General features: G+C 39.9%; 1 protein-coding gene across 1 annotated transcript in view; it reads right to left on the bottom strand.

Moving 5' to 3' along the window:
• The window catches only part of LOC124168833 (cysteine-rich secretory protein 2-like), a 246,204-nt gene extending 225,848 nt beyond the window's left edge, over positions 1 to 20,356 (bottom strand). The window contains exon 1 of the mRNA XM_046547168.1: positions 20,202 to 20,356. The gene's annotated coding sequence lies outside the window, so the exon portion shown is untranslated. The remainder of the gene's footprint in view (positions 1 to 20,201) is intronic.
• Positions 20,357 to 22,060: the final 1,704 nt, after the last annotated feature.

Below are 22,060 nucleotides of genomic sequence, written 5' to 3'. Positions count from 1 at the left end.
AGTATGTAGATGTAGATATTTTTTGGTGGACGGAGGATACCCGAATATTGTTGGAATCTCGAGCGGTGCCTTTATCTCTAACCGGCCTTCCGAGTTTGGACAGACTATAGGTTGCCCAGGCAGCAAGACCCAATCAAGCAGCACCACGCGCAAGGAGACAGAGGGCAGGTTGACCCGGGATTACGGAGCGGTAGATGATCAAATGCGGAGAGATGAAAGGGGAGTGGGGGGTAGGGAGCGAAAGAAGAGTCGAGATTCGTATTCGTATGGTGCGTAATGTGAAGAACACTTTGAGAAAACTCGTGCTTATTGAATTTGTAGTATTTCGTCACTGACAATGAGTGCATGATGGTACTCATATGGTAGGCAGTGGCGTAACCACGGGGGGCGTGGGGTCCGGAACCCCCCTTCCCCCCCGAAATATATAAACACAATTATTTTCCTTCATAAAAGAAAACCAAATAATGAGAAATCATTAATTTATAAAATATTTCTTTAACAAATTAGGTTTTCCGATTAAGAAAAGTGCTAAAATTAGTGCGAAAAATCCGCAGAGGAAAAATCATTCGCCTTGACCGGGATCCGGGTTCGAATCCCGGTCAAGGCGAATGATTTTTCCTCTGCGGATTTTTCGCACTATTTGTGCATTGCGGGTGACTCCGTAAAAAGTTATCACCGTGGCTAGTCCCGGTATACTTTCATAAATGCTAAAATTAGTTTAAAATCCATTACTTAGTACCCTGTCGTTCAATTAATTTCCACCCTGGTTTTGGACCCCTCCACACCGAACGAAATTCATGGCTACGCCACTTATGGTAGGTAAAGGGTATTAGATTGAATTTGTTTAACGAATCATCCGTGACGTATTTCTGATTCGCTGTTTTCGATTAAGCAATTATTAGGTCCTATATTCCAAAAGAAATGAATATAGCCACGTTTGCAGTCAAATACGAATTTTGAAACCAATATATATGCGTGCATAATGTATTTAATTTATCAATTTGGACTGCGAAAACAAGACACGTCGGAAGGCGTTGCTGCAGTGATATGGGGGAACTAGATCCTCTCACCAAGGATGTATTTACAACACGTGTATTTACAACCTCCTTGCTCTCAACCGGTCAGGTAGAGGAAGGGGTGGGCATCAAGGGAAGGAGGGGGTCCGTGCAGGGGAAGGAGCTTGTTCTCTGTCTTCCTAGCAACGAAGAGGTTCTGAAAAAGGAAGACAATGGACGAAGTCGACCGAACTTTCTGTTCTGTGATGTCGTTATTTACAAGGCAGAAACGTGCCAGCTAAGTGATTCATGTACAACAGGTTTCCAGTCCGTATCCTCTTGCTCGAGTGCAACGCTAATAACGCAAACCTGGATTTTCACGGTGCCGCCTTGTTTTTCAAGTTCTGCTGATGGAATATCTACATCTAGATAATACCCTGCGAGCCACCTCAAGGGTGTTTGGCAGGGGGTGATCAATCACCAGCATGCAATTGGACTCCAACATGCACACCACACAGTGCAAAAACACGTCACACATACTAACAAATTATGATACAATATGCTGTTAGAAATAATAATAAAATTAAGAAACATGCATTAAGTTTTACATAGGTTAGTTGGCTACACCACAAGTCATGCAATCTATTTATGAATTCTATCGCTGCCGTTATAATCTCTTATCGATCGTGGAAAAAATGACATTCCGAATCTGCCTGTTCTACAGTGTATCTCTTTTATTTTATTCATATGATCTGATACTCCGTAGTATGTTGGCGCCCGTAGTATCTTCCGTAGTATGTTAATATATGGCGAACTTCGTTAGAAAAGACACTGCTCTTGAATTGGAAGTAAGGAAATAAAACTTTGTAAGGTCCACTGTTATTTAATTGTGGGCACGACCCGGGTTTCGTAACTTGGTTATATCGTCCGGTGACTGATCTTGCATGCATCATACATTTATACCATAGAGCATCTCTATGGGGTTAAACACGGACTGAAATAGGGAGAGGGGGGTAAGGGGGAAAGGGGCGGCCTTGATTTGGGACGAGGGTTTTTCCTGTAAGGATCTGCCCAGCCAGGGGTGGGCGGGGTTAAAGTGGGTGAGGAGACGAGAGCTAAAGAAGGTGGCGGTGTTAGGGTGTATCTATTTTTCCATCTACGGTCTGGCAGAATTTACCATCCGAGTTTATCTAAGAGGTCAGTTACTCTAACAAGGCTATAGTAAAGACTTTTCATGTAACTGGCAGCTCTTTTTTGCACGCTTTCTAACTCTGTAATTAAGCCTTATTCATAAGAGTACCAAACACTGGCAGCGTATTCTAAATTGGGTCTAAAGAGGGGGGAGTAGCTAATTTCTCTCACTTTGTCATCGCACTTTCCCAATATTCTTTTAACAAAACCCATTTTACGATTGGCTTGACCGGTTATTTCTCGAATATTTTTATTCCACGATAGATTATTATTCAGTCTAACTCCTAGATATTTCACGGATTCTACAGTCTCTAATTGGGTAGCCCGAATTATATAGCTACGTTGTAGGGAGTTATTCTTCTTCCAGAAATTCATTACGACGCATTTTTTTCAAATTTAATTCTAACTGCCATGCATCGCACCACGCTTGGATAGCAGCAAGGTCATTCGTTAGTTCATCTATATCTTTGTTGGAACGGATTTATCTGTAAACTACAGCGTCGTCTGCAAATAATCGTAACTTACTGTGAACCACTTCGCCAATGCCATTTATGTAAAGAAGGAAAAGGAGTGGGCCAATGACACTATCATCAGGGACGCCAGAAGTGACTCTAACCTCATTGGAGACTGCACCGTCTAATACTACTCTTTGGACGCGGTCGCTCAAAAGTTCTCGTATCCAGGAAATGACATCTTCATCTAGGCCGTAAGATTTCATTCAGTTTTATCATTAACTTTCCGTGGGGTACTTTATGAAATGCTTAATTGAAATCAAGAAAAATCGCGTCTACTGGAGTGTTGTCTTCTCCGGAGACTAAAATATCGTGAGCGATAAGCGTTAACTGGGTTTCGCATGGTATCTACTTTTCCTGAATCCATGTTGAGTTATAATTAACAAGTTTTGCGCGTATACGTGTTTCATTACCGAGCTAACTACGATATGTCCAAGGACTTTCCACGAGATGGACGTTAAATATGTCGGTCTGTAATTAGATGGCTGTTCCTTGTCCCCACTTTTGAATATTGGCGTTACGTTAGCGATTTTCCAGTCATTCGATACTTCGTGTTGCTTGATGGATTTACTGAATATTAAATTACTCTAAATTGCAATGCATATTGACAAAGAAATGTGTCCATTCTGTCATTTCTAAAGCCCTGTCCACGCGAAGCATTTACTCACGGAAGTGCGTGGCTGGTCCAATGCTCTGAGAATGCATGTAAGTAGTTCAGAAGAGGCCTATTTTCTGGGCGTGGATTGACGCAATTTTGAAAGTTCACACGGTGCACTTTTGATGGTGAGTGTGTTCCCGCGCGGGCAAATGCACTGAGTTCTCATCCCTGTCGTCACCACTCATGTGCGTACACACAATAACATTTAACTTAAATATATTGCCGTAAAAAGTATGATTTTTTTAGAAAGTCGATCCTTTCACGAGAACAAATGACTTCGTTGAACGCAAATATCGTATTTCAAAAATAAATTGTAATTTATTTCACTCTAGTGCTGCAAAAGCAGCATCATTTGGATTCATTTAAGAAAGCCCATGAAAATTATTGAGCAGTAATTGACGCATATGAACGAATTCGTTCATAATTTAGGATATTTTATCTGCCAAGTTGTTTTTTTCCTGAAATATAGCAACCTCGGCGAGTTTGATTATGAGTGCACGAGGGTCCTCATATTTCCCGTATCACGTTTACAATGACCACAAATGGACAGAAAATATCACGGTTTTGCAGCAACCAATGTTTCTACGATGACCATTGAAGCAATACGAAATGTTTAAAATTTCTATCAGTGATATCTTCGAAGCCGAACTGTTTTAAAAATACGCAGTGTTTTCAAAAACTTATGCTCCCGCAAAATGCTAGCTTCGGAAATACTGTACTGGATTATCACGGATTAAGTATCGAATATTGAAATGAATTACAGCAGGATCACCGGGTTGGGTTAAGAATAATAATTCATGCTAAGAAGTAGCTGTATAAATGATAATGGCTCGATAAATGATAAATTTTAATTGTTTATCTGTCAGCTCCCCAATGTTAAGTTATGGTTTATATTGTTCAACTATGCCAGGTTAACTTATCAAATATATGACGGATAGTAATGAAACTTTGTAAATTTCACCTTTCAATGATTAAAACTTAATAAGAGTCTTCAGCTTTCTCTCCCCTGAGGCATCATTAGGGATGCCAAAGGCGTGATGCTGCAGTCAAGAGAAGCAGGTGGACTTCATTAGAGTTTCATTTTTTATAGGCTGTTTTTGCAAATTTTTCTGACTACCTTATGTAACGGAGTTCCACTAAGCACGAACCTCTACCATCACTTTTATTTAAAATATCCATGCGCTCCATCACTCCCAGGAAATGTCCCTCGTTTTATTGCAATATCCATGAGAGAAATCGTAATTTCTGAGGAAAATTGAAAAATTATGCCCGCTTAATAGGAGTGCATATTGAACTCTAGTGCTACCGAAGGTCGTGAGATGAGGTGATGGGGAGAGAAGCCGTGAGTTCTTACTTGCCTCCACGAGATTTGAGGAGACGACAAATCGGGAACGGAGTCATTGAGAGTGAGAAAGGCCATGAACCAGTTCCACCGTCTCACGCGCGCAGCTGCGCTCTGAACACTCTCTTCCGTAATGGTGTGCTCTTCCTTAATTGAGCACTTAAAAAGCAGAGATCTGTTTATTGTCATCATTTGCGGCCCCGGCGCGCGCGACCTTGGTGGTGTGCCGTCAAAACAGTTGAGCATCAGCCAGCCCTTGACTCAGTTTCACTTGGCGCCGCCCGCGACGGAGTGGGTGCATTGAGCGGAATCCCAAATGCCTTCGCTGCAATGTGAAGGAGGGTCAAAGCAATTCCAATCAGCGAGAATAGACTCAACTTGTTACCGAGTTTTCTTGCTCATTTGTTCGTCAGATGTGATTTTTTAACACGCTGTTGTGAATTCACATCCTCGTATGACCCAATTTAACGATCCGCCATCGGCTTAAAATATCCAGTACAGATGAAAGCCAGATGACTGTGCATTCTTACACTAATTTCCACTTTTTCAGAGGCAGTAGGAACCGTCAATTTTGACAGTTAACATTTGCGTTAATCGATCAGTTGCATCATAAATTTTCTTTCGCTAAAGAAAGTGCCCTCGGGCGCAGGATTTACCGACACTGCACACTCTGGATCAGTTTTCTCGAAAATTTGCAGTTACAATCATGACGGGTCCCTTTATTGTCCCTTATATTTAAAATGACTACCCTATCATCGCAACGGTAACAAGTTTAAATTTTAGAGACGAAAGACTATATATTCAAAATCAATACAGTGCTGCGCATCAATGTCAACTCTCCTCTGAACCTCTGAAACCTTTCTGAAAATTCCAACCTCTGAAATCCAATTCTTTCTCCTTAAATATTCGTCGCGGTGCTGCAGATAAAATCTCATTTATGTGATAATGAATTTATATCACTCCTGAATCAAATGTAAAGCAAATGGGCACCACATGTTTGGTTCTGAACGGATAGCGTTTTATCTGAAAAATTCAAACGTAGTAGTTTGTGCCAAGAGAGATAGGGCTATTTTCTTCTTTCAAGTTCGAATAAAATCGTGGGCAATCGATTTAATTGTATTGTAAAGTTTCCTCTCATTGATGGGGAGCGAAAGATACGTGGAGTGAGATTCCTTTTGGCAAGTGATGTCACAGGAAGACCAACGTCGGAATTTTTCGAAAGTCTGCGCTGAACTCAATTGCAAAAGGTAGCCACGAATGCTCTCGGAGAATTTGGAGGATTTCGAGGGGAGCTGACGAAATTATATTTTCACACATGACGCAACGGAGTGTGTATTGCAGGTGCATTAAAGACAGGTCATTACCCATCGGAGGCAAAATCACACGCGTCAACTACGATGATGACGCTGATTCATTACGATGTGTAATATTCACTCCAAACTGAACATGAATGGTTTGAATTATGTCAGAAAGAGGCCAATTTATGATGGGCAATGCGATAATAGATAATAGTTATAATGAAAAATAAGAGTAATGATTAGTATCTAAATCTACATAATACCCGGCGAGCCCCCTCCAGGGTGCCTGCAAGTAACTAGTCACCAGCATGCAAGAGGATCGCCACATGCACACCGCACGGTCATAGAAATATTGCGCATATTAGCGAAATATACGTGCATATTCATGCAAAGACAAAAGTTTCTATAGGGCGTACTTGTATAGGTAACTTAGGATACGTAAAGTTAGTATAAGTAACTTAGGATAGAGAGAGTGACATCACCATTTTGACTTCGACACACTTCGAGCGTCTCAATGCTAGTGCGGTATTGTGTCACGTGATTTGCACACGATTAGCGAATGGTTTCACTATTGCTATTATACTATTGGTACTGTATACTGTTGGTATACACCATTGCCACATATTTGGGTACCAAAGAAATCATTCAAGGGATCTCAGTGGCCTTACATATGTGAGTAAAGTTAAAAATATTTTAATACATCGTATTTTAATTTGATGCGTGCCTAATTTGGGATACTTGATGTTTAAATTTCCCTCGTCACGGGACTCAGATGACAGGTAAATACGTTTTCCGAATTGGCTGCTAGCTTTACCAATCCTTACCCAACAATAAGGTTGGCCCACCCGCAGCCAAGACGAAATGCGGGAGTGGAAGCGACGATGACGTCATTTGCTCCAAATGAGAGCACGAGGGCACGACGGCCAATGGGGGCACGCGTAGGCGCGCTCGTCTTATAACCAAAAGCAGACATGCGTGCTCCGCTTGAACCCAAGTCTAGGACGGACGGGCAGAGCGTTGAGGAAAAGGCGAGCGGCTCAACTATTTGGAACTCTATCCGCTTCCAGGAGTAAGAGAAGTGCAGCATCCGAGGAGCTAGGGTGCGCCAAGCGTGTCAAGGGAAAACTTTCGGATGAATACTTGAAAAAAGGTGCATTTTCGGACTCGCCAGGCCATACCTTGAATATGTAGCGAGTAGAACGGATCCAGTGCACAAAGACTTAATCCATGAGCTCAATAAAATGCAAAGGAGAGTGGCGCAATTCACCAAAAAAAGCCATGGGCGTACAGAAAGCGTTGCAAAGATTTTAAACGAATTAGGTTGGCAGACTCGGAGGCTATGTGCTAAGCTAGAATTGCATGAGCAATGAAACAATTGAGAAATATTTGGCGGAGCGGAAAGATATACAAATTTGTTTTCCTTCTTCACAATAAATGAACTTCGTGCGAGTTTTTAATTTTTTGTACTCGACTATTGTCCGAGCAACCACCACCACACGTCAGTTTTGGCGGCTTTCGGGTCGCCAAGTAATTTTAGAGGAAATTGGGTATTTTGAAAATGTCGAGTTGCGTCGATTTTTATCATGCGGTAATACCAATTTTTAAAAATTAAAAAACGTGAAAAATGAGAAAGCAAGTTAACAAGGAACTTAAGAGCGAATAATAGCCTCGCGAGAAGGATATTATAATTGAGATAATTAATGTTTTTATCCTTTCTCCGTCGCGAAGCATCATAAGCGAGGAAATGAATGGTGAACGAGTAAAGGTCGGCTCATAGCAAATACATTAGCAATAAATTATCCATAGGGAGAGCTCAGCATGAGATTCCTTTCCCATGCGTCAACGGCGACGTTTATATTAGAGCGAATATTGGCGTGGGGTTTCGTCCATTTTGATTTCGATGGGAAATTTGGCGCGTGATTAACGGGAAAATTAGCGTGTAACTTTGGAACACGCGCTGTCGTCATATTTTCATGTGCTCTGTAACCGTGTTTTGGTAGTTCTAACCATGAATCGTGTAAGGAGACGCCTCGTAATGAAAAATTACATGAAAAATGAATCGTACATAATGGGGATTTGAGAAGTTAGCTGTGGAGAAGAAATCGATTCGGATAAGATGCGACTCAGTTTCAATGCCCAATGTTTGGCAGTGTTCTATTGTAGTTATGTCGAAGAATCAGAGATGGCTTCTATTTTACGATATTCTTTCTATTAAAATCCCTAAACTGTGAAGCTAAATTTTCGTTAATCCTCATTTATTGCTAATCTTTACTATTAACTTCGACGTTGTAGGTGTGGCGAGCGAAATGAGGAGATTACGGAGAGAAGAGAGCGAGCAGGAGATCAAAGCGACGAAAGGACGGACGAGACTCAAACTCTAGAGCTGAGAAGGACGCTCGTGAGGGCGGTAATGCAAAATGCCATCGCTAAAAGTGAGGGACCAGTTCTAGGTGGATAGAGAATAACTTACGTCTTGTAGTCTCCATGGGAAGAATTTCTTTTCTACAGCCACGTCTATTATTCCGCGAAATATACATTTTTAATATAGCAACAACAGAATGAATACGAGTTTTTTTCAATGCCAAATCTGATTTTTGCATAAATAAAACTGAGGAATGCAAATTATGTTTCACATCCAAGTACGATCGATACCAATTAAAATTGCGGCCAATACTGTGCCAACAAAGAACTCATGAGGAGTAGGAATTTGATGAAGAGACGAATATAAAAAAAGTGGAATGGGCCAATCCTAAAATTTCAAAAATATAGCATAGCGATAATCCTAAGGAATTCTGATCGCGCATGTGAAGGGCGTCACAAGGAGTGAAAAGGCACACTAAGGGTTGTCTGGGCGCAGCGGACGAGGGCGGAAATGCCCTCAAATCAAAGCCTTCACCAATATCACCGGAATACATTTACGCCGAACCCAGTTATAACCAGTGCGCTACAACCCATGACATATTAATCCTGCTCCATAGGGGCTATAACAACAAGATTTTAAGCGTTAGTGAGCCAACGGTCTAGCGTTTCGCAAACTTGCCGCAAGAACGGGGCAAGTTTACGCAACAGATTAGGACTTGAAACGATGAAACTGAATAGATAAAATTTTGACTTAATCGACTGCTTTATAAGACCATACTGTCTATAATTTCCATAGTAAAAACATTAAAATAAGAAAATTCATTGAAATAAATCCGCGTATACGTGCCCCGGTCTATCCAATGTAGATCGAATAAAGAAAGTGCCTTTCTAACGAGCCATTTTAGTACTAATTTTTGTAGGTTTATTGAACTTATTCTTAATTCATCATAGCAAGCCAAAAATTATTAAAATCAGTGCAGCCGCTCTTGATTTATAAATGGTGTATGTAAAATTTTCATTGTTTATCTATTAGGCGGTACGAAGTTCGCCTAGTCAGCTAGTCCCTATACATATAGTGCTTTAGCTATCCTTATTTTATATTTTAATAAGTGACGAGATAGAAATATTTATTATATTATTGATTTATATGGTTTCATATCTACAAGTCTTTAGTAACCGAGCCACCATGAATGTAAACCTTTTTTTATTAACCGATGTACAAATTCTTCTGGATCGGCAGTTGGGGAAATAGGAGACTACGTCATAAAAGCTGTGGTTTCTAAACCACTAATATTTTCATATCATAAGGCTTGAGAATGAAAAACTCTAAACTTCGATAAATATGTTTTTTTATTGAACCCCAATTTTATCGCATTTAAAACAATCGTGAGGCTACAGACAGCTGTGAAAAACTCTATGTATATATGCTGATTAGCCGGCAAAACTGGACTTAAATATTTCATTTATTGCTAAAAAACAATCCGTTTGGAGCGAATGGCATTGGATTTGGCAATAAGTCTCTGGAGTCCGTGATTTTTTTATCCCTTTATTGGATCGAATCATCATGTTAAGCAGTAAGTGCGAATTAAATGAACTCCATAAAAGAGAGAGACCAGTTTTACACAAAAAACTAGGTTTTTCAAAAGTGTCACCAGTTGACACCATAATCTACCCAAAGAGGACAAATGAAACACTAGGATCAATATCGATTAATGATCAAATGAAATAAATAAAACTTGAAAGCATGAGGGCAAGTGTTGAAGTTCTTGATTCTTATTACTGACCCCTGTCCATTTTCATTGCAAGGGGTCAATCAAGACAAGCCTTTGGACGATCCTCGCTCAACCGTTGAAGCGCTCCACTAGTCACGTGAGCATCGGAGAATAATGAACACCAATTATCTAACGTTATATTCCTCATCACTTAAAGTTCTATGTCTCTTTGGATCAGGGGCGAATCTAAGAATTAAGCCCAGGGGGGGTTTTAGGCGCATCTAATTCTTTGGGGTGTGGGAGTATTGCATACACGCAAGGGTAAGAGGGGGCCCTCCTCCAGAAAAATTTTAAGATTAATGGTTCAATATGGCGAGTTTTACGGCTTTCTGGGGGATATTTGATTAACCCGAACGCTTTTATAAAAGTAATACTAATCCATTAAGTAAAATGGATTTAACTTAAAAATTTCTCTGAGCTCTGGGAGGGGGTTTTATCCCCCAACCCCCCCCCCCCCTCGCTGCGCCACTGCTTTTGATATAGTTGGCTCCTGAGAGACTTGTGCTCGCGGATAAAATATTTGATTGGTAAATTTGCTCTTCCCATAACTTCAAATGTATCGTGGGGAAGACATACAGGGCGTGAATTTAAGCAAGAAGAATAAAGCCGATCCAAGAAATTTATCGGAGATATCACTGCAAAACTCTAGTGCCTCTAAAACTCCAGTTCCTTCGGCAGTCCACACAAATTTGCTGGCTAGTTTGCCACCCATCCTACGCTCCATGCAAGGGAACATCCCTCATAGCAAGAGCGCAAGCCGCTTTGACAGCGTTCCTGTGTTGGCGTCCTTGGAGGGCACCGTTTTCATGGCGGGAAGAGGAAAGTTGTCTGCTGGGGCAAGACCCCTGTTACCTGTAGGGCGAAAGGGCATTCGTTACGATGGCATTTTTTACCATTTGAACTGTGACTCTGGATGCTGTCGGAGTGGTTTGTACTGAAGAAGGATGATTCGATTGTTCTCTTGTAGGAACCATACGAATCGTCAGGAGAAGTGTATTGATGCTAAAGGGTGGTAGCCGTTCACGGCTGCTAGGTTGGCAAGGTCCTCTTGGCATTCAACATGCAAAATTCTGGCAGAGACTTATAATCATCATTAGCAGCAGCTCAGAAACAAGAAAAGAAAAACTAGAAGATGGATAAGAAAAGGCAGCAATGAATCTTGGAACATGAAGTATGGGGACAATGATGAGGGCGGGCAAGCTATGAAATATCAAAATAGAAATGGATAAGGGGAGAATAAATATATAGGGACTATGCAAAGTGAGGTGGTAGGGTAGTAGGGTGGTGGGTGCAGGGTAATGTATAATGGTGGGGAGTAAAATCTTCAAGGATAAGATTTAGTATTAAAGCTGGGGAAGAGATTGGTGGGTATAAATCAGGTAAGCGATATGATTCTGCTGGTAGACATCAAAGCGCGACCAACAAAAATTGTGGTGGTCCAAGTTTACATGCCCACTAGCAGTCATAGTGAAAAATAAGTAAATGCAGTGCACGCAGAAATCGACAGGGCCCTTAGTGATATTGTCATGTGCCGGTCCTTCGCCATGCCGACAATTTGAATACTATCCCAAGTTCCCATCTCAATAGTCATAGTACACGGCAATATGAAGTGTAGGATATCTGTGAGCGTGGACAATATCCCGTGTGAGCTTCCGGGGAATTAATGGAGGGTGGTAAGGGAAGGGTTTTCCAGCTAGTACGCTGGATCTATGAGTAGGGATGTTGGCCTGAGAATTTCGTGAAGGCAGTTCTAATCCCGCTTCAAAAATAGAAGGAAGATGTAAAATGCGAAGACTGTAGGAGCTTCACTACTCATTGCAAAAGTTGTGCTGAGGATTTTAAACAGGCAAATGGAGGCGTGGGTAAACGTGTACTTGGGCGACGATCTATTAAGTTTCAAAATAGCAAAGTCAAATCGAGATGCAATAGCATGGTGAGGTTCCTAGTTCGGAGGAACGTAAATTAAAACCAATACGTGAATGTCTGCGTCATGAATTTTGGAAAAAAGTTTTTAAAGTGGCTTGGGTAAGTTAATGGATATGCTCAAAAGTATAGGCATAGGTTTGATTGATGATTCGTAGTCTGCATACGAATCAGACTTCTCAAGAGAGGATAATGGAGGGAGAATTTTATATTCATTGTTTTTTAACGTGTACGCTGAGGATAGTGTATGAGCCGGAGCATAAAAGCTCACCTCCGAATCTCCAGGCTGAGGTCGTCGCCTGTGCTCTGGCTATTACCAGCTGAGTGTATGCGTGTTGCTGGGGTTCTAGATGATTGGATTTGGTCTGGTGGGCGATTGTTGAGCGTTTAAGTGCAGTGGGGGTATCGAATTGCTGGAGATATGACTGCTGCTCACATTTTCTTCACTATGACTATTTAACACTTGAACGACATTACCCTTGCAGCAGCGACTTTACTCGCTTAATTTGGTTACAATGCGGAGTAGAAAGGACTGATTCACTCGATTGAGCTCAATTTCTTCTTCCAAAATTAAAAACAAACACGGCGATGTTTCAAAATAGATCACTATCGGCGGTAATGAGAAAATATAACAACAGTAGATGAAAGAGTTAATTTTAAAACCCACAATATTATTTCAACTGAAAAGAAGAAAATACCTATTATTATTATTGTTGTTATTCCAAAGGTAAGGTCTGATTCGCCGTAACTATTTGAATCTAGCAACAAGGACAAAAAACGCATGTGTGTCGACTCCCGGCATGCCTTGCGCGTTAAGCGCCGTCATTAGCTTTACTCTGTTGCTGTGTGCGATTTATAGTGTCAGTTTACAATGTTTTATGCATTTGATGAGCCCGCCAATACGATTTTTGCGTGCAAAAAACATTTCAGCGGCAGAAATTCTTCAGCAGATAACTGAAATTTACTGTCCTGACATAATGAGCGAGGGCACAAGTGGGTGCGAGCTTTGGGCGAGATGATGAAGTGAAAGAGTTCGCAGGCGGCCGATTAACTAAGCCATTCAAAAGCTTGTAGATCGATGCGACAAATGTTTAAATAACTATGAAAACTACGTAGAAAAATATAGAAAGATGTAAGGAATGTAAATAAAACAGTTGTTCTGGAAAAATGTTGATTTCTGATTTTTTTTCTTAACCGGGCTTTCTTGGAAGGGCCTTCTTTTCTTGGAAGAAACCTTTTAAAACATCTTACCTTGGCGTAAGGTCCCAAGTTTCAATTTTGTACATCAAAGACTTCATTTTCAAAACTAACTACAAAGGGTGCATTGGCTTCACATTTGACTCTGGAGTGTTGTAAAAAGTGTTCATCACCGTTTATTTGAAATTTTGTCATAGCATTGCAATGCGGAATATATGCGGAGAAAAATTGAATAGAAGATGGAGGAAAAATAACATTGATGCGAACCTCGTTTTAGGTTTTGATTATTCAGTCTTCATCTGTATAATTTAACCATGGGACTTAAGAGTAAGATAGAGGTTTATTTTTCTCATTTTAGCTCAATGTAGTTTATAGTTTTTCGAGTAGTGTATAGTTTTTAGGTAGTGTAGTTTTAGTTCATAGTAGAATAAGGTAGAGGTTTATTTTCCTCGTTTTAGTTCACATAAAAATTGTTTTTTTTTTAGATTCAACTTTTTAATATTTTGTAAAATTATCTTTAATTTTCTGTTAATAAAAACGTGGTTTCTTGTTTAAGTTTGTTATGTTCATTAGGAATATTTTTTCGATTTTATTAGGAACATGTGAGTCCTATTTAGGTACCAAAAAATTCTACACTAAAAAGTGCAAAATAGCAATGTATGAAACGATGGTAAACGCGCTAAGCCAACTTCTTGTAAAAATCATTTGAGCACATAATGACGATAGAGCTGGGATTGGAACGTAAAGACCTCCGATATTTAGTCCAATGCGTTATCCGTTTCCCGCAATAGATCTTCTGGTGGTGAGGAATTAAACCTTACGCAGCACTTCAAATGCACTGCACCATTTTTGGCTTTCAACATTTGAAGCCATTGCTTGTTCTGCCTTTGAAGACCTAAGAATAGCGTAAAAATACACTGCCGTTTGGATCTGATCTGTACTGAATGTTTCAAGTAGATAGATAATCCGGAAGTGGGTTAGATCGAGTTGAAAGATATTGCCCAGCCATGAGACAAACGGAAACAGGTATGCACGAAATGAATGACTGTTAATAAAAACGCAGTGAAATGATGAGCGACTTTGATGCAATGAAGAAGTCGTCCTTCAGAGTCTGAATTTTGAAGCGACCAGATGTCGGATGAATGGTTGACGGATATTAGGCGAGCAGTTGATTGCACTGATTCAACAGTCCATCAAGTCAGGCCCAGAAATGATTGGAGTCGCAAAAAAAGTTTCCGGGCTCAGTTGCAGTAGCTTAAAAAATGCAATCCGTTACCAGTACCGGATACATTTAAATAAGTTGTCGGTCACAGGTACTTTTCGTAAAACATTTTGAAAACTGCCTACGAGATTTATGCCGGTGGATCTCAAGATCCAGTATAAATTAAAAAATAAAATGCTCCCTTAAAATACAAGTTTAATGCATATCTTTTGGTTGTTACTTTGAAAGAGTAAAGCGCATAGTACGTCAAATCACAAAAAGTTCTTGCTATACACCAGTCACTACAGTCATAATGGGAAGGTAACGAATATTTTCTGTAATAAATGTGTTTATTACGAGGTTAATCTACTAACGGGCTGAAAGGTAAATTGGCGTTTTACGCACTGAAACAGTTCCACTAGGCAACAGTTCATCCGCCCATCATTTTTTGTGACCGAATCCTCGAAAGAAATAATTAATGGATCCGCCGTCAGGTGGGGCAAGTGAAAATCACGGAAGCAGGACCGTAGTCTCCTTCTGCCTTCGCGCTCCCCAAATACGTGCGAGAGCGGCAGCAGCACGCTTGGAGTGAGAATGACTTGAGCTTCCATCGAAACCCCATTTATAGCTGTTTACATAAATGTGAAAAGAAAATAACGAAATGACACCTTAATTGTTCGAGGTAAATGCGAATTCTCATAAGTAACCTTTCGACATAATATCTCTTTTAATTTATCGTCTCTGGTGCACTTGACCGTGGGCAGCAGTCTTTAATTCAATTGCCATGGAATGTGATTTGAGTTGATCGTTGGTCGGATAGGCTAAGGCTATGACCATATTAAGCCTCAGGTGAATGACTAACAAGTGTACGGAGTGGTGAGGGGTAGTTCCTTTCAAAGTTCTGCATCGTACTTCCAGGCTTTCACGGAAGGGCGTCCGGAGTCATTACCCGACGTACGAACCTGGGATCCTTGCATCTGTGGACAAGCGCGAATAATCGTTTACCACGCTTCTTCACTACAGGTATATTGGAAAATTCGTGGTTTATTGGCAAGGTTCCTAGAGTAAAGGTTGCCTCATTCGCGACTCGGGCTCCCATTGGCTTGACGTCACTGTAGACCCAACTCTTAGCGCCATTTCAAATTCTAGCCTTTCCGCGGGCGTAACTGCTTACCGCAGCGAGTTCTTGAAGTTACCCTCTATCGAACACTATAAGCCGAATTTTAAATTGAATGCCGATTTATGAAAATAATGATGTTAAGATTTAAAAAAAGATAAATTCGTGTATTCAGACGCTATAATTTCCTGATGAAGTGATGAAATGGGAAGGTGTGCGAGCTAATTCCGTGTCCACACTTCCTTCCTGTAACTCTCAAAACACTGTTTTCCTTGTTACTTCCGCAATATAATTTAAACTTAGATTAATATGGCTTGGAGGAAAATACGCAAAAAACGAATTAGTTGCTTCAAAATATTACAGTTCCGCCACTTTTAAAATAGAAATTATACTCGTTTTCATTCCTCGCCGGGCTTTTAAAATACGTACATAAGATAAAGAAAATTATGCAAGAGGACATTGAAATCCTTTGCTTCAATGGGAAGAAAAAAATAAGCATATAGAGTGATAAGAGTTGTAAATTTACCGTTATTACCATTTTCAAATCATTCGTAATAGGAATTCAAAGTGATCATACGTTAAGCAAAAAATCATACAGATGAAATGGAACTAACTTCAATATTATGCTTAGAGAAATAAGAATTCTCAGGTAAAATAATTCTAGAAATGGAAAATGAACCACCAACAGTTGCCGTTATCAAAACAGCACCATAGTTGCCCGCTTGAGTGGAGAACAGCCTTCGAATCAAAGGACTCTTCTTTATCTTAAATCCCACAGAAAGTTTCCACTGTAGCCTTCGGTCAAAAAACCTAAAAGAAAAATGCTTCATGGCACCAAAAAGCACTGCAGGAAACAAATTCGATTATTTTCAGTGACGATTGCTGAAACAAAAACTTAAACTAATGCATATCAGCTATTTGGTCGATCATAAGTCTGTTGTAGAAATTTAGCTCCATGGTCAAGGTTCATTTTGAAGAGGGTATAAATAATAAGACTCAAGAATTTATGTAAAAGGATTTACTGAACAATTTTTAAATCTTTTTAGAGGCACTACCAAAGTTGCTCTTCTTTGTTGCATTTTTTTGTTCAAACATTTTATTCTTGTGAAGACCCTCTGCTTGGCGTAACATTTAATAATTGCTTTGTCCAAGTTGGAGACACAGCACAGAACATTGGTAATTTGTCGAATTAGTCCTAATTAGAGGGTAGAGTCTACTTCATTACAGCTCGCAGGTAAATATAAACGCGAAGGAGTGCATAAAAATATTATATGGTTTGACTCAAGTCATCATTCATAAGTTTATATAGGCTATTCTTAACCAATTTACTAGTTCGAGAGAAAATATTATGATTAAAATTAACGTAATTTTCTTTTATGTGAGCTACGATTTAACACTTGATTCCTGATAAATATTTTTATACACGCTAAAACTTATCTGCCCCTAAATTAATAAACAATTTTGCGCAACCGTGGCCTCGAAAATTTGTCAATAGCTGTCAAAGGCATACGAAAGGACTCAAATTTACAGACTTAGTACAAGAAATTTGTTTACCTGATATCTTACCATTGCCACACGATGTTACTCATAGCATACGAGGTAAACGATGAATTTACAAAATAGTCCCTGCATGAATGAGTGCGCAAAATATTAATTTCAATTTGCATTAAAAGGGAATAATTCCTGATTTTCGAATGCAATATGGGCATCTAAGTTCTTGATTACGAAATCTTTAGCATATCCACTTAGTTTGTCTGACTGATTCACGTTCACCACTTTTTTCACATGTGTGGGGGGCGAGACACGGTCAATGATTCGATTAGTTAATACATAAAATAAAAAGATTTTTCAACTTAAGCATCCGCCTGTGATATGAGACATTCCGTCCAGCTTTCTTCGTTTTCGACAAGCTGTTGGAGCACGTTGTCACAGTACAACGGGAGCCTGGCATATCCGACGATTAAAGGCGCTCTTTACCCACAAAAAGTTCGTCTTATGAGTAGTGGATTACAAAGACGATTTCCAGTGAAATTGCAGGAAATGTGTTCAGATTCGCGTTAAACACAAGGCGGCACAATGTCTCAGGAACTTGTTCTCTCTCTATTTCTAGCGTGCAAACAATGAAATGGCTAGGATCAGCTGGGATACAGGGTCTACAGTGACGTAATGGGACTTCTGCTGGCGCATGCGCAGTTACGAATGAGGCAACCTTACAGTCTAAGAACCTTGGTTTATTGGTATATTCCCCAATCCGTAAGGATTACTTGAAAATATTTGTTTCACTGTGAGCTAATACTGAAGCAAATGGAAATGTGACAAGTATATTTTCAGTTTGTCTTTTGAAGGATCGAGTGCATGTGATGCGTGTATTTTAGTCACGTCTCCCGTTGGACTGGGCACGCACTTGCCTGCTCATCACCAGCAGCCAATATCGCCAATTACGAATGTTTTGGCTGAAACGGATTTCTGCCGTTGAATGAAATTTGGGTAAAACAGCCATTTATACTTCCTGCCGCCGTGTTGAAATATCTCCCGTATTCGTCTCCTTCAGGTGAGTACTAATGTTTCCGGATAAATAATAACATGTCTGCAACTATCCGAGTATTTCGTTCATTTTTATCTTTAGCCGTAAATTATAATAATTTCCTCATTTATTATATTAGGCTTTACTGAAAGCAGTCATCGTGGAAGGCATTCACTCCATATCGACAGTGCAAGTGACAGCTCTAAACACAGGACAATGGATAAGAAAAAATACTACATTTTCCTCAATTTTCAGTAAAAATATTATTCAGAATACATTCACACACGCAAGTGTTAGTATATACGAAAATTAGGCCTTATATGTATTTTTAATTAATTAAAAACGGAGAAAATGTCATTGATGAGCTCAGCATAAGTACTTTGGTAGTAAATTACATACTCTTCCCGAGGAAATCCAGAATTTCAATTATCTCATACTTCATAGGTATAACTTAACGTATTACTTTCCCAAATATGTTCATCAAATGTGCACCGATGATAGGACTCGGCGAATTATGAATTTATATCGAATTTAATCGATGAAAGCCTTTGGAGTTCATCACTTTCTTCACGTGAAAATAGCGAGTATCATGTCTCATACGGGACACATTTCACTTAACACGGTAATTGGCACCTAAGTCACAAATCACCGAAATATTACTTACCAAATCACATGGATTTTGTTTTTTACGCTCTGTTCCTGAGGCAAATCTCGAATTTCAAAATCTCAAACATCAAATGCAATTCATGACTTTACATTATACTTTTCCGCAGACGATAGCCAAATTTTCACCAATATTGAAGTTCCATGTCAAAGCCACTCAAAAAATAATTCTTACGACGAGTAGGTATGACAAATTAACAACCGATAAGGTATGATATTGGTATATTAACATATTTTTTAATTTATTTTTTTTCAATTTCGTATCGCAAATTTTAGTCATGGGGAAGTCAGAAGATTTTCTATATATTTCCATTGGTTTATTAATAGATTAAGTGGTTATCATTCTATATTAAGGATACAAAGGGCTTTAAATTTTTATTGCCAATGCAATTATTTGCAAAAAATCTAGTATGAAATTTCATGACGTGTTTTTTTAGTTGTACACGATGTACACGATAAACTCCCAACAGCTCTCAACGATATACTCTCAACGGTTCAGAATGCTGAAAATTACGGAAGAAGATGACGGAAACGGACCCTATGAAAGGAAACCAGAGGGTAGTGTTTATAAGTTTTGTAGGTCGCTGATTAAGAATTTGACCTCGGAAACTGAAAACATACACATATTTTCGGACACTGTAAATCTGAAGTTATTTTTTGGGAATCCTGAACCTTGTTAACTTGGAAGACTTTTCAGGTGACAAGATATTTCAATGAATGATTATTACGAGTAAATCAACAATTTTAAATTGATTGTGATAAGGTTATGAGAAGGAGATATCAAGTATACGCTACAAAATACTTTTCTTTTTCCAAGTTATTTGTGGATATGCGCTAGTTACCGTAAAAATTAGGAGCACTGTTTCACGCTTTTTTTTTTCATTTGTATGCACATTTCTTCGCGGTATCGAACATGCATCTCAAAGCTTTAATTCTGGAGAATAGCATAAATAAGTTTTTTTTGCAAAGGAAATTGTTGGTAAAACCTAACGATACTTTTTCCCAAATGGTTAAATTTCACTTTGGTACTATACACTCATACTCACTTCATTTTGTCGTAAAAGTTGATTGGCATCAGGAAAAACACGTTATTTTACAATTACCTTGAAGTCATACCTTTTCTGTTTCCAACTAGCATAACTGAAATATGAGAGATAGAAGTAATAGTATAGCCCCCTGAAGTGGAGGCGTATCCAACTTCGCACGCCGGTAGTCTCGTTTGTGCTTACTTTCAGAGAAGCCGGTGCCGATTCCCGTGGACACAGGCACTTAGAGAAGAAGCGAGCATTATCCTACTACTCCTCACACGGAGAGAAAGTTTATTTTTTGGCCTATGCCATATTTTCGGGGTCTCTAGACCACTAGGCAGCGTGCCGTTTGGCTGCTCAGTGAAGAAAACCCATTTCGGCTCAGCTGAGCAGAAGTATAGAGGACCAATGAGTCTTACCTGCTGCAGGATGCCGTCCGCCGCTTTGTCGGCTCGCGAAGGAGCAATGGCTAGATGTGCGGGGTGGATGGGCGCGTGTGCGATGATCTGTCAAGTGTGGCGCTGAGAGTCGCTCGGCGATGTTCAACTGTCGAGGGTCGCAGTGGCACTGCTGCCTGCTGCTGTCTCTGCGATCCTCGTTCGGCCTTCCGCGGGGAAGGGTGTTAATGGCATAGGCGGGGAAGTTAGGGGATTCGACGAGATTTTTCCTCCGCCACTGATCGCTATGCGAAGCGCGGGAAAAGCACTTCTAATGGTATCCTTATGATAGAGTTTAATACAGTGTAACTTTTATATATACCTACCGTCTTCTTACTTTGGCACCAATTACCGTGTTAAGTGAAATGTGTCCCGTATGAGACATGATACTCGCTATTTTCACGTGAAGAAAGTGATGAACTCCAAAGGCTTTCATCGATTAAATTCGATATAAATTCATAATTCGCCGAGTCCTATCATCGGTGCACATTTGATGAACATATTTGGGAAAGTAATACGTTAATACTCTATCATAAGGATCAGATGGCGAACAAAATGGCGGCCAGTGCTACTTTACCTTCGTGTAGCGGCTGCGGTAATTTGATAAATTCCTGTGATAAGTTCATTACTTGTGACTCTTGCCCAAATTTATATGACTCCAAATGTACGGGCCTTAAGGATCTATCGTTAAAAGCTCTTTACGAGTCGCGTGATATTTATTGGAGATGCCTTTCGTGCCGATCGTCTAAATTTCTTGTTGCGAAAATGGCCGCTGACATTGAGATCTTGAAACGGGAAGTAGTAGAATTGAAAAGTGGACGAATTTCCGTTCCTGAGAAGGAAAAGACTGTTACCTTTGCAGATTCCGTGAAATTCACTCCAACTGAAGACTCCTCTAAGCCGATTGTTCCTACTCAAAAGAGTACATCCTCTCACCTCGCCAACCATGTGAAACCACCAGTGACGCCTAGTCGGTTTCCTGATCGAGGTACCTTAAATCAATCTTCTGTGACTATGAAGCAAATTGCACCAACGGAGACTAATGTTGAGGTGAAAGAGAAACTACAAAAGGAAGACTTCGACGGTTTTGTTGAACCTCGTCGCAGAAGAAAAAAAGGAAATTTCCGTATCATCGGCAATGGTGAGTTACTTAAAGATGATATAAATGGACTTCGTGCTGCGAAGATCGTTAGCTACATGTATGTTGGTAGACTGGATCACGCGGCCACACGTGAAAAAGTGATTACACACATGAAAGCTTATTTCAACATCACATGTGAATCTTGCGAAAAAATCGAGGGTAAAAGTGCCCATGCTGCCTTCAAAATAGGTATTGACTACACTTTATGCAACAAGCTAAAAAACTTGTCTCTCTGGCCCCCTGGTGCCGTGGTCACTCGCTTCATGAGACCATTTAATCCTCCCTCAAACTCAACTTCAGCCAACACCAATGTGAGTGATCAATCGTCAATAGGAAGTGACGCTTCAAGAAATGAAGAAGGCCCAAACACGCGATTGAAGGCGAACAAAAATGACAAAAAATCGTTGTGACTAAATGATCGTTGTGACTACAAATCTCTTAATGTTCTCTATTTTAATGCGCAATCAATGCGGAACAAAACTTATCAAATTGAATGTGCTATTCAAGAACTTGAATCCGATATTGTGATTATTGTCGAACATTGTCTAAGAGAGAATGAAATCTCTGTTCTTACACTTCAATATGTCAATCTAATATCCTACTACTGTCGCACTCAGTGTAAAGGTGGTGGTGTTTCTATATATGCAAGACCTAACTTAAGTGTTACCAGTCTGAATCAAATTCATAGTACTGATAAAAC

This window comes from Ischnura elegans, chromosome 12, assembly GCF_921293095.1.
Source record: "Ischnura elegans chromosome 12, ioIscEleg1.1, whole genome shotgun sequence".
Taxonomy (NCBI): Eukaryota; Metazoa; Arthropoda; class Insecta; order Odonata; family Coenagrionidae; genus Ischnura; species Ischnura elegans.
Note: the sequence above shows the minus strand (reverse complement) of the source record. Positions and strands in the feature narration are given on the sequence as shown.